Below are 10,737 nucleotides of genomic sequence, written 5' to 3'. Positions count from 1 at the left end.
TGTGTCAGTGCTTCTATAGCAGCAGGAAAACATTCTCTACTCTGATCCCTGAATGTTTGCAGAACCTGTTATTTTCCCCCAGCAATTAAGCAACTGAACTATGAAATACTCTTTTTACCTATATTGGGTGACAGGCTCTCTCCAAAGTTAATAAATCCATTGCCCTTCTCTCAATCCTCATTGATCAGAAACTTTCCCCAAAACTTTTAATTGTAATACCTTTCCTCTTTTAATTATTTTCTATTTATCTTTTGAAAATCTTTGTGCATATTTGCTTACTTGTTTTCTTCCTCACTAGATTTTGAGTTCCTTGAGGGCACATAAAAAACACTCAATCAATGCTTAGTGACCATTCACACTGAGGTTTATTGACCATTGACACTGCCAGTGAGGACTCTTTGAACTTGCAAACCAAGAGGAAGCAACTGAAACATTCTGACCCTCATGCCTTTGAGAAAGTGCATCAATGACCCTCAGTTAGTTGATATATACAGACTCCTACTAGAACCCAGTAATATTTAGCTCAAGTTGATTCACTAGGTCTTTCTAGCCACAGCATAGAATCAAAATGTGGACCAGCTAGCTTCTAAAAACCTTCTTAAAAACCTTGAACACACAATCTCCAGAAGCAGACAGGCAACTAAAAGCCAGGACCAAAAGAGATGTTTTTTAAAAATAATAATAATGCTAATTTACTTTGCTGGTATTGTTAGTGTCTAACTGCAGCATATTTCCAATAATAGGAGGGGGAACAGCACCAAATGGAAATCATCCTTTTCCATGGTTCTTTCTCCATATTGAAATGAGAAAAAGACAGGAAATACAGAGCACCAGGCCAAGAGCAGTAACCATAGAATTTCATGAGAATTCTACCTTAATCCTAATGCAATGAAGGGCTTAGAATCCAAAGTCTATGAAAACTGCAAATACAAAATCAATTAGCCAATAACTCCTCCTTCTTTAAGATAAAATGTGATTTCACTTTCAAAAGACTTTGGCTTGCTAGTCTCTTAATTATCCCCTTTGCCATTATTATCAGGATTTGTGTATTTTTTTCCAGACCAAAATTGTGGTTTTCTTCCCACCTGACATGTCAGCAGCATATTATCTGTAATTTTTAGTGTCAGAGATAATGGGCCATTGAAAGGTTAAAGGGACTTTCTTGTGTTTACCTAAATAATTTATTTATAATTTATCAACCTAACTTGTTTATTATCTCACTAATATATGAGTCCAAAACAGGATCCTTATCCAGTACTTTATCCTACCTCTTACAATATGATAGGAGGTCAGGATTAAGAGAATTCTGATGGCTTTTTAGCTTTCTATTTATTTTTTATAGAATTTAATGAGTTCATGGGTACTATGAAGAATTTCCCTCCACTAAAATAAAGTTGCCTATACCCCTGAGGGGGCAAATGAATTTGTCAAAGATGACATGGCCAGTATATATCAAAAGCAGGGCTTGAGACCTGACTCTGAGACAGCCAATCTATTTCCCACTCTTTAATCTCTCTCTCTCTCTTCTCTTAGTTTATTTGAGAATTTGCATTTGGGTTTTCATTTTCCCCCCATGTGCAAAACTCATAAAAATGTAAAAAGAGGATAGGAAGCTAGCTGGCCTTGAATCTTTCAGAATGTGTTTGAATTTTTTTCTCTCTCTGTCTAATTTGTGAAGTCAATGAAAGCTGAGTCAGGAAAAAGAGCTAAAAAACCAGTAGCTCCCAGGTGTCTCCCCTCTCACCTATACTCATAATTCTGACTCATCTATAGAAGAAGGGGAGGGTAAGTCTCCTATGGCCTATAGAACAAAAGTCTCATTCCTTTGGATAAAGGTGTATACCATTCTTCTAGACATTAAAATAAACTTTTCTCTAAAGTTACTCTTCTACCTACTCTTTTTTTTTTTCTTCTACCTACTTTTGGGGCAGAAGTGAGTTTTCTTTCTTTCTTAAACGATTTGGAATTCATTCTGAATAAGGAAGAAGGGAGGAAATGGAATAAAGAATACAAGAATAAAGGGAACATAATTTGGTGAGGTAAAACAGAGGCACAGGTGCTGGAAGGGTGGGGGGCCAACTTAATGAAAGACCTCTAGACTTTGCAATAGAAGACCTGAGAGTTTAAATTCTGGTTCCCATGCTTGGCCAAAGACAAGTCTCTGTTCCTGTCCATCTGAGCTTTCCTTTTCTCATCTTCAGAATGGGGATTTTTTTTTTACTCTGCACCTTACAGGATTGTCAAGGGGAAAGTACTTTGTTGCTTTAGAAATATGTTATTACTGGGATGAAACTGTTTTTTCTTGTTGGTTGGAGTGTTTTTGATTGTTTTTCCCCCAAAGAGGATTATAGGATTGTGGATTTTAAACTCAGAACTAGAAATGATCAGAAATGACGGTCTTCAATAGCAGCCATCTCCTTTCAAATGAACTCCAATGAAATTAAATGAAGTGCCCCCAATATCATAGTAGGAAGCATAAACATATTCTAATCAGGTCCTCTGACTAAAAATCCAACGTTTTTCCACTACATCTATGGGGGAAAGAAGATCAGTCCCTCCATGGAGGGAAGTTGCTACAAGAACCCTGACCTAACCCAATATTCCCAGCATCCTTCCCAACTGATACATTTCCACATTGGCTCCTGGATCACTCTCTTGGTCACTGTCCATTTCTCCTTGTTCTTATGAGACTTCTCAGCATAAAGCAGCCCCACTTCATACTACTGCTTCCTTCTGAATTTTCCTGACTCCTGGATTATCTTCTCTAAGTAGGAATTTGGACCAATTGGACAGATCCCCACTCTGGAGTGCCCTCAGTTAGCTGTCATTAATCTATTAGCTGCCAGGAAAGTAACTTTACAGCCTGGGGAGAAGGAGCAGAATGGAGAAAAAGGAGGAGGTAGTGTTAGCAGAAGCCAGCCCAACTTCCCATCTGCCTAAATGTCTAATCTAAATGATTCCTGGAACAGGGTCTTCCAGCAGTGGGGAGCCACCTACAAATAACTTTGGAAGACCAAAGCAAGACAAGGTGGCTTGGAGGACTTTATGGGACGTGGCAAGACCAGTTCCACAGCTGGTGGTACATATCTGAGCTCCCTGGGATTATTTACTGAAAATACAACAGTCACCATGAGCAGGGTGTACTTATCTAGTGGAATGGAGACCCTTTAAAGGAACAAAAAACAGGATAAGCTTTGACTAAAGTTTGACAAGGAAATGTCAACATGCCTTTTCTTGAAAACCTCCAGTGTTGAAGAAATCACTACCCCTCAGAAACAACCCAATTCACTTTAAGATAGTTCTAATTGTTAAAAAGTGTTGCTAACCCTTGCAACTTCATGTCATCAATCAATCAATCATTTATTAGGCACCTGCTCTAGTTCTAGGCACTGTGCTCTATACTGCTTACAAAGACGGCTTACAAAGACAAAGATGAAACAGCCTTTGGCCTCAAAGATCTTACTTTTGATCAAAGAATACAGCATGTTCATATTTGATATATAGATATGGGTGATGACGAATAGGAGGGCGTAAAGCTGAAGGATTTAGGAAAAACTCCATATTGAAGGTGATTATTGAACTGACTCAAGTGAAATACTAACAACTAGCATTTATATAGGATTTCCAAAGCACTTTTCATGTATTATCTCAATTGATCCCAGTAATAATACAGAGTATTAGATGCTATTGTGATCCTCTCCATCCTAAACTGGAACTAATGATCCCAGCTCTAACCAACTTGGGAAAGCCTATTGTTAATTTGTACTGTGAGTTTCATACTTCATTCTTCAGAAATCTGTGATTTTACAAAACAGTGCTCGATTTATTGTTTGGTTGATTGCCTAGACTTAAGAAACTGATCAATATGAGGAATGAATTTAAAAGTGTGTGTATATATGTATCATATTGATCAGTATATACGTATATATTTGCCATCACACCCTTATTTTGCCTTATAAATACTGCTTGAGGTCAATAGGAAAGCAGAGAATGATCATCACAAGACTGGCCCCAAAAGGCCCAGTGGAAATTGTTGTCTCAGTAGAAAATTCACTTCAAACCAATCAGGATTTAAAAAGAGAGATCTGTTTGCACTAAGAATGAGGCATTCCTACAGCTTCCTGAAATGACCCCATAGATGGAACTATGGGACCTGAGTTTCAATATCATTTCTAAAATGTACTACTTAGAAATGAGCACAATAATCTTGTGCTTTTATCACAATACAGTAAAATTTCAAGTCCTAAAGACAATGACTCAACAACGATGATATTACAGCTCTTGGCTATCACAGGCCAAAGGTCTGTTTCATATGCACTGGCTTACAACCATGCTTCCATCTTACATTTGCAAATTTTATTTTTAGCCCCAATATGTTTTACCCTTACCTCTGTGAAGTTTCTTCCTAGTTCCAGCTTAATAATCTAGTCTGTCAAGTTCTCTTTGAATCCTGACTCTATCGTATGGTTTGTTCATTATTCTTTCCAGCTTTGTGTCATCTGCAAACTTGATAAACTTGGCCTTTAATTATGCCCTTTTCCCAAACCATTGATAAAAATGTTAAACAGAATAGAATGAAATACAGATCCTTGAAGATCTCTGCTAGAGCCCATTGTCCAGACTAACAATGATTCTTCTCTCTTTTTGTCTCTCTTCCTGACTCTGTGTCTGTCTTTCTGTGTGTGTGTCTTTCTGTCTCTCTCTCTGTCTGTCTTTTTCTTTCTTAGTCTCCTTCCCCCTGTCCAAATCTAGAGCTTCTGAGGCAGTCTGATAGCTCCCAAGCCCCCAATGTCTTGTCTTATGTTGGTTCCTGACAACATGGACATCCAAACAACTTTAATTTTTCTACACCTCTTTGCTATTATTGTTCAGTCATGTGTTCAGTCACTCTTCATAATTGCATTTTTGTTCTTTTTTTCCCTATGGTTAAAGTTATTTATTTCAGTACATTCTGTTGCCAAGAACAATTTTGCCATGTAGATCCTATAAAAGAAGATCCTAGCGGGCATCCAAATGATGAGTTTTGGAAGCCAGTTCACTTCATTTTTCTGACCAAAGTGCACACAGTAAGGGTTTCTCTTGTTCACTGATTGCTTCTAATCCAGTCTTTCATCCCCAAAGGAAGCTCAAAGCAGTTGGTTTAGGCATTCCGATCTGCACCTCTCCTAAATCCTCTCTTTTTATAATTCTAGCAATTGGCAAACAATCAGTGCCTAATAAATGCTTACAGAACTACTGACTGACTGCTCTAGGCCAGAAGATTTTTATCTCATTATGGAAGTTATCCCAAGTATAATTAGTATCAGCCTCTTTGCTACATGTTTTTGTCTCCCACGCCAAACAGAATTAGTCTGATCCTTCCATCCCAAACTGTCCATGACAGTTTTCTTCGCAAAGTTATCGGAGTGATTTGCCATTTCTTTTTCCAGTGGATTAAGGCAAATAGGATGGAGTGACGTGTCCAAGATGACACAGCTGGTGTCTGAGGTCACATTTGAATTCAGATCTTCTTGATTCCTGGCCTAGTGCTCCATCCACTGAACCACACAGCTGCCTCTTCAGGCTTACTTCTTCTCAGCATTCCAAAATTCAAGCAATCTAGCAGCTTTGGCCTCCTAATAGCAGGGATTACAGCTGTGTGACACTACATTCAATATCTTTTCCACAAAAATAACAAGAGAAACTTTGTCTATAAATTAAAAAATAAAATAGCCTATGGTGTATTTTATTTATGCGTTTTGTTTATTAGTATCCATAATATCTTTTTTTTGCTTTACTGTTAAATGGGTACGTTTAAGATCTAAAAGATAATATTTTTTTAAAAGAGACTTTTTTTTCAAATGCTTTCCTAACATCTAGGATAATTCTAGCTATGGCATTCTCCCAGTTTATCTGTGAGTGACCCATTCAAAAAAAGAAAAAGCCTAGCAAGACCCATTTTTAAAAATTAATTAATTTTTTATTATACATGCAAAGTCTTTTTTTTAAACATTTTTTAAAATAAATCTTGTTGGGATAGAAAAAATCAGAACAAAAGGGAAAAACCATGAGAGAAAAATAAATTTGTGTTGATTTACAATCAGTCTCCATAGTTTTTTCTCTGTATGCGGATGATGTTTTCCATTCAAAGTCTATTGGGATTGCCTTGAATCCCTAAACTGCTGAGAAGAACCAAGTCTTTCATAGTTGATTATTGTACAATCTCACTTTTAATCCTGCTATAATTACAATATATTCTTAGTTCTGCTTATTTCACTCAGAATCTTTTCATGTAAATCTCTGTAGTCCTTTCTAAAATCAGCTTGTTCATTATTTTTAGAGAACAATAATATTCCATAACTTTCATATACCATAACTTATTCAGCCATTCCCTAAATGATGGGTATCTACTCATTTTCCAGTTCTTTGCCACCACAAAAAGAACTACTACAAACAATTTTGCACGTATGATTCCTTTTCCCTCCTTTATGACTTCTTTGGGATACATACCCTGTAATGGCACTGCTTCAAAAGGGTATGCACGTAGTTTTATAGCCCTTTGGGCATAGTTCCAGATTGCTCTCCAGAATGGTTGGATTATTTTACAACTCTACCAACAATGCATTAATAAGACCCATTCTTGAAGAAATTATGGCTAGCTCTTTGTGATCATTGCTTTCTTTTCTAAATGTTAGCTAACAATGTATTTCAAAAGTCAGAGGAAGAAAGAGAAAAGCAAAGCTAAAAGATATTAGAAATCCAAGTCATGAAATAATAAATGTTTCCTTTTCAGACCACAATGCAATAAAAATTATATTCAATAGAGAGGGAAAGATACACTAAAAGCCAATTGGAAATTAAATAAGTTGATCAAACAACAAATCACTGAAACAATCCATAATTTCATCCAAGAAAATGACAATAATGAGACAACAGATCAAAACCTATGGGATGCAGCCAAAGCAAATTTCTTAGGAGAAATTTTATATATCTCTAAATAGCCACATAAATAAAATAGAGAAAGAGGAGAACAATGAATTAGGCATGCAACTAAAAAAGAAAAAGAACAAATTAAAAAACCCCAATTAAATACCAAATCAGAAATTTTGAAACTTAAAGGAGAGATTAATAAAATAGAAACTAAGAAAACTATTGAACTAATAAACAAAACTAAGAGTTGGTTTTGTGAAAAAAAAAAACTAACGAAATAAATAAATCTTTGGTTAATTTGATCATAAAAAGGAAAGGAAAAAAACCAAATCACCAGCATCAAAAATGATAGGGGGAACTTACCACCAATGAAAAAGAAATAAGAAATAACTAGGAGATTATTTTGCCCAGCTCTATGCTAGCAAGTCTGACAAAGAAATCCAAGTCATATAAACTGGACTTTAAATTGCAAATTTACCCTTTTCTAAAATTCTAATGTCTTTAGTACCTTTTTAATTTGCTAGGATCTTTCAAAGATCTCTGATAATAGCTCAGCAATCACACCTGCCAATGATTCAGAACCTGAAAATGAGCTCATCTCAGCCTGTTGACAATCTAGTCACCTCCTTTATCCATCCCTTTCTCTTCACTCATAAGGTTACCACCCCACTTCCAACCCTAATCATCTTTCATAGGTACTGTTCCAATAACATCTGAATTGGTCTCACTACATTCAGTTTTTTCCCTCTCCAAACCATTTTTCCATTCAGCGCCAAATGGAGTCCTAAAACATGAGTCTGATGTTTATCCTCTGCTCAAGAATATTTAGGATCTCTCTATTATTTCTTAGACAAAATACAAACTCCTGTGTTTGGCAAAAAAGTCCTTTGTAACCTGGCTTCTTTCCAGATTAAAATCTATTTAAAATATAAATCTATTTTTAGAAAATATTACTTCACTTCTCACAGGCACTATCCCAGCCAAAACCTTAAAAACATGCTGCTTATATTTTGTATATACTTTCCTCTGTGTGTATTTTCCACAGACCCAGAACAATTTAAATTCCTTGAGGGATGAACCTATTTTGATTTTGTCTTTGTATGCATACTGTCTGGCACATATAGATACTTAATAAATGTTTGTCCTATTGAATTAAGTAGAAAGGGAAACTAAGATCTTTAAATTTCTCTCTGCTTAGCTCTGGCATCAACTCCTTATTAGTCATTCTCATTATGTCCTTTCAAGTTTACAGATTTGATTCTTTTTGAAAGAGAATCAAAAACAAAAATAAAAATCCTTCTTCAATACTTAGTCATTTCCTGAAGGCTTCTAGCAAGGTGTAACACTAATTCAAGAAGCATTCTGTTTAATTGTGGGATAGCGCACATTTAATTAATAAGTTTAATTAAGAGGTTTTTCCAGTTTCCACCATGGGTTCCTGGCTTTGTCCTCTGGAACTAGCCAGGATAAATGTAATTTTTCTTTCAAATGATAGTGCTTGATAATTCACATTCAATCTTAAATTTCTCCTCTCCAGGTGAAATGTTTCTAGTTCCTTTAATAGATTCCCATATGGCATGATCTCTAGTACCAAATTTTAAAATCTTTTCATCTGTCTTCTCTATTCACCCTGATATAGGTTCTCATTACTAGCTGTCTCATTAGGGTCGTTTAAAGTTTGGAGTATACTTTTAAGCTAGGAGACTGTATGGGGAAGTCTGCTATGTACTTCTAAATAGTTGGGAAGTGAATAGTGAACCTTTGTTTAGAATAATGATGAAGTATTTCAACCTGATGCTTTGATTTGAGGCAAATGAGTGCAATTAAGAGGCTGTATGCACTAAGGAGTAGCATTGTTGGCAATCCTGTCTTAGTAGGTTTCTATATGTCATCACTTAATGTGTGTATGTGTGTGTGTAATTATATATGTGTATCTATCTAGATATATCCCATAATTTGATATTGGCAAAACCTAGTAAAATATATGCCTGACTGTTCAAAGAAAAAGAGAAAGACCACCCTTTATACTGATCTAGAGCATAGATTTTACTTGTTTCATATCAGAAACACTTTTAGCAGTCTGACAAAACCTACAGACTCCTACAAATTATGTTTTTAAGTACGTAAAATAAACACATAGGAATGTAACATAAACCAATTATATTGAATTCACTTTCAAAATATTAAAAGACTAAATTCACATTAAAAATTTCTCCTAGATCATTATATACTTCAACAACAATACTACATGATGACCAGTTCTGGTGGATCAGGCCATCCTCAGCAACGAGATCAACCAAATCATTTCTAATGGAGCAGTAATGAACTGAACTAGCTATGCCCAGAAAAACAACTCTGGGAGATGACTAAAAACCATTACATTAAATTCCCAATCCCTATATTTATGCATACATGCATTTTTGATTTCCTTCACAAGCTAATTGTACAATAATTCAGAGTCTGATTCTTTTTGTACAGCAAAATAATGTTTTGGTCATGTATACTTATTGTGTATCTAAGTTATATTTTAATATATTTAACATCTACTGGTCATCCTGCCATCTAGGGGAGGGGGTGGGGGGGTAAGAGGTGAAAAATTGGAACAAGAGGTTTGGCAATTGTTAATGCTGTAAAGTTACCCATGTATATATCCTGTAAATAAAAGGCTATTAAATAATTAAAAAAAAAATTTCTCCTAGAGATTGTTCTATGCAACATGCACATGCCTATTCTTTAGTTAGAATAAAGATATACAACTCAGGATTGCAAGTCCCATGCAAGAATCATTGCACTTAGTAATATAGAATTATATTATACTCATGGTCACTTATTCCTCTAGGGAGAATATAATGTACATGGACAACTAGGCTTTCTCAGTAATGAACTTTGACCAGGACAGAATTGGATTTCCCACTTGAACAAGATTTCTGCATACCCCAGGATCAAGAATCCTCAGTCAGGGAATAGCAGTCAATCTTCTCTCTTCTATCCTCATAAAATGATTCAACTATCACAATCAGTGTCCTTTAAGTATGTCCTGTGCTTTTAATATCATATTTCTATTTTGTAATTAGAGTAGATAGATAAAAATAGTGAATTATTGAGCTGACATCAAGATTGGCGTATGAGTTGAGGAGGCATTAGTTAAGGGATTTAAGGAGCCCAATTGCTTCTTACCCATTGCTAGTGGATAATGATATACAAGCGTAAAGTATTTTCCCTGCCGATAAGGGCCTGCAATCCAAGCATAAATCCTACTTGGTTGTGGTGTATTATCCTGGGGATAATTATCTGTAATCTCTTTGCTAATATTTTGCTTAAGATTTTTGCATCAATTATTTTTTGCATCAATTATAATTTATATTTAACATATATAAAATTATAATGTAGCATCAATTAGGGAGATTGGTTAATAATTTTCTTTCTGTTTTCATCCCACCTAGTTTAGGTATCAGTACCATGTCTGTGTCATAAAAGGAATTTGTAGGAGTCCTTCATTCCCTATTTTTTCAAATAGTTTATATAGTATTGGAGTTAATTGTTCTTTAACTGTTTGGTAGAATTTACATTTATATCCATCTGGTCCTGGGGATACAAAATCATTCTATACATACTTCTAATTATCAATTCTTTCTCTGGATGCAAATAGTGTCTTCATATATTCTGTGTAGCTAATTTGAATATTTATAATAGTCAAAATGACTTTCTCACTCAAAGTTGTTATTAAAACAATTTTGCTATTACTGTATACAACATTCTCTTGGTTCTGCTCATTCCACTTTTCTTTTTTTTGTGCAGATTTATCCATGTTTTCCTAAAATCATTAAG

Source organism: Sarcophilus harrisii, chromosome 2 (genome assembly GCF_902635505.1).
Source record: "Sarcophilus harrisii chromosome 2, mSarHar1.11, whole genome shotgun sequence".
NCBI classification, from domain to species: Eukaryota; Metazoa; Chordata; class Mammalia; order Dasyuromorphia; family Dasyuridae; genus Sarcophilus; species Sarcophilus harrisii.
Note: the sequence above shows the minus strand (reverse complement) of the source record.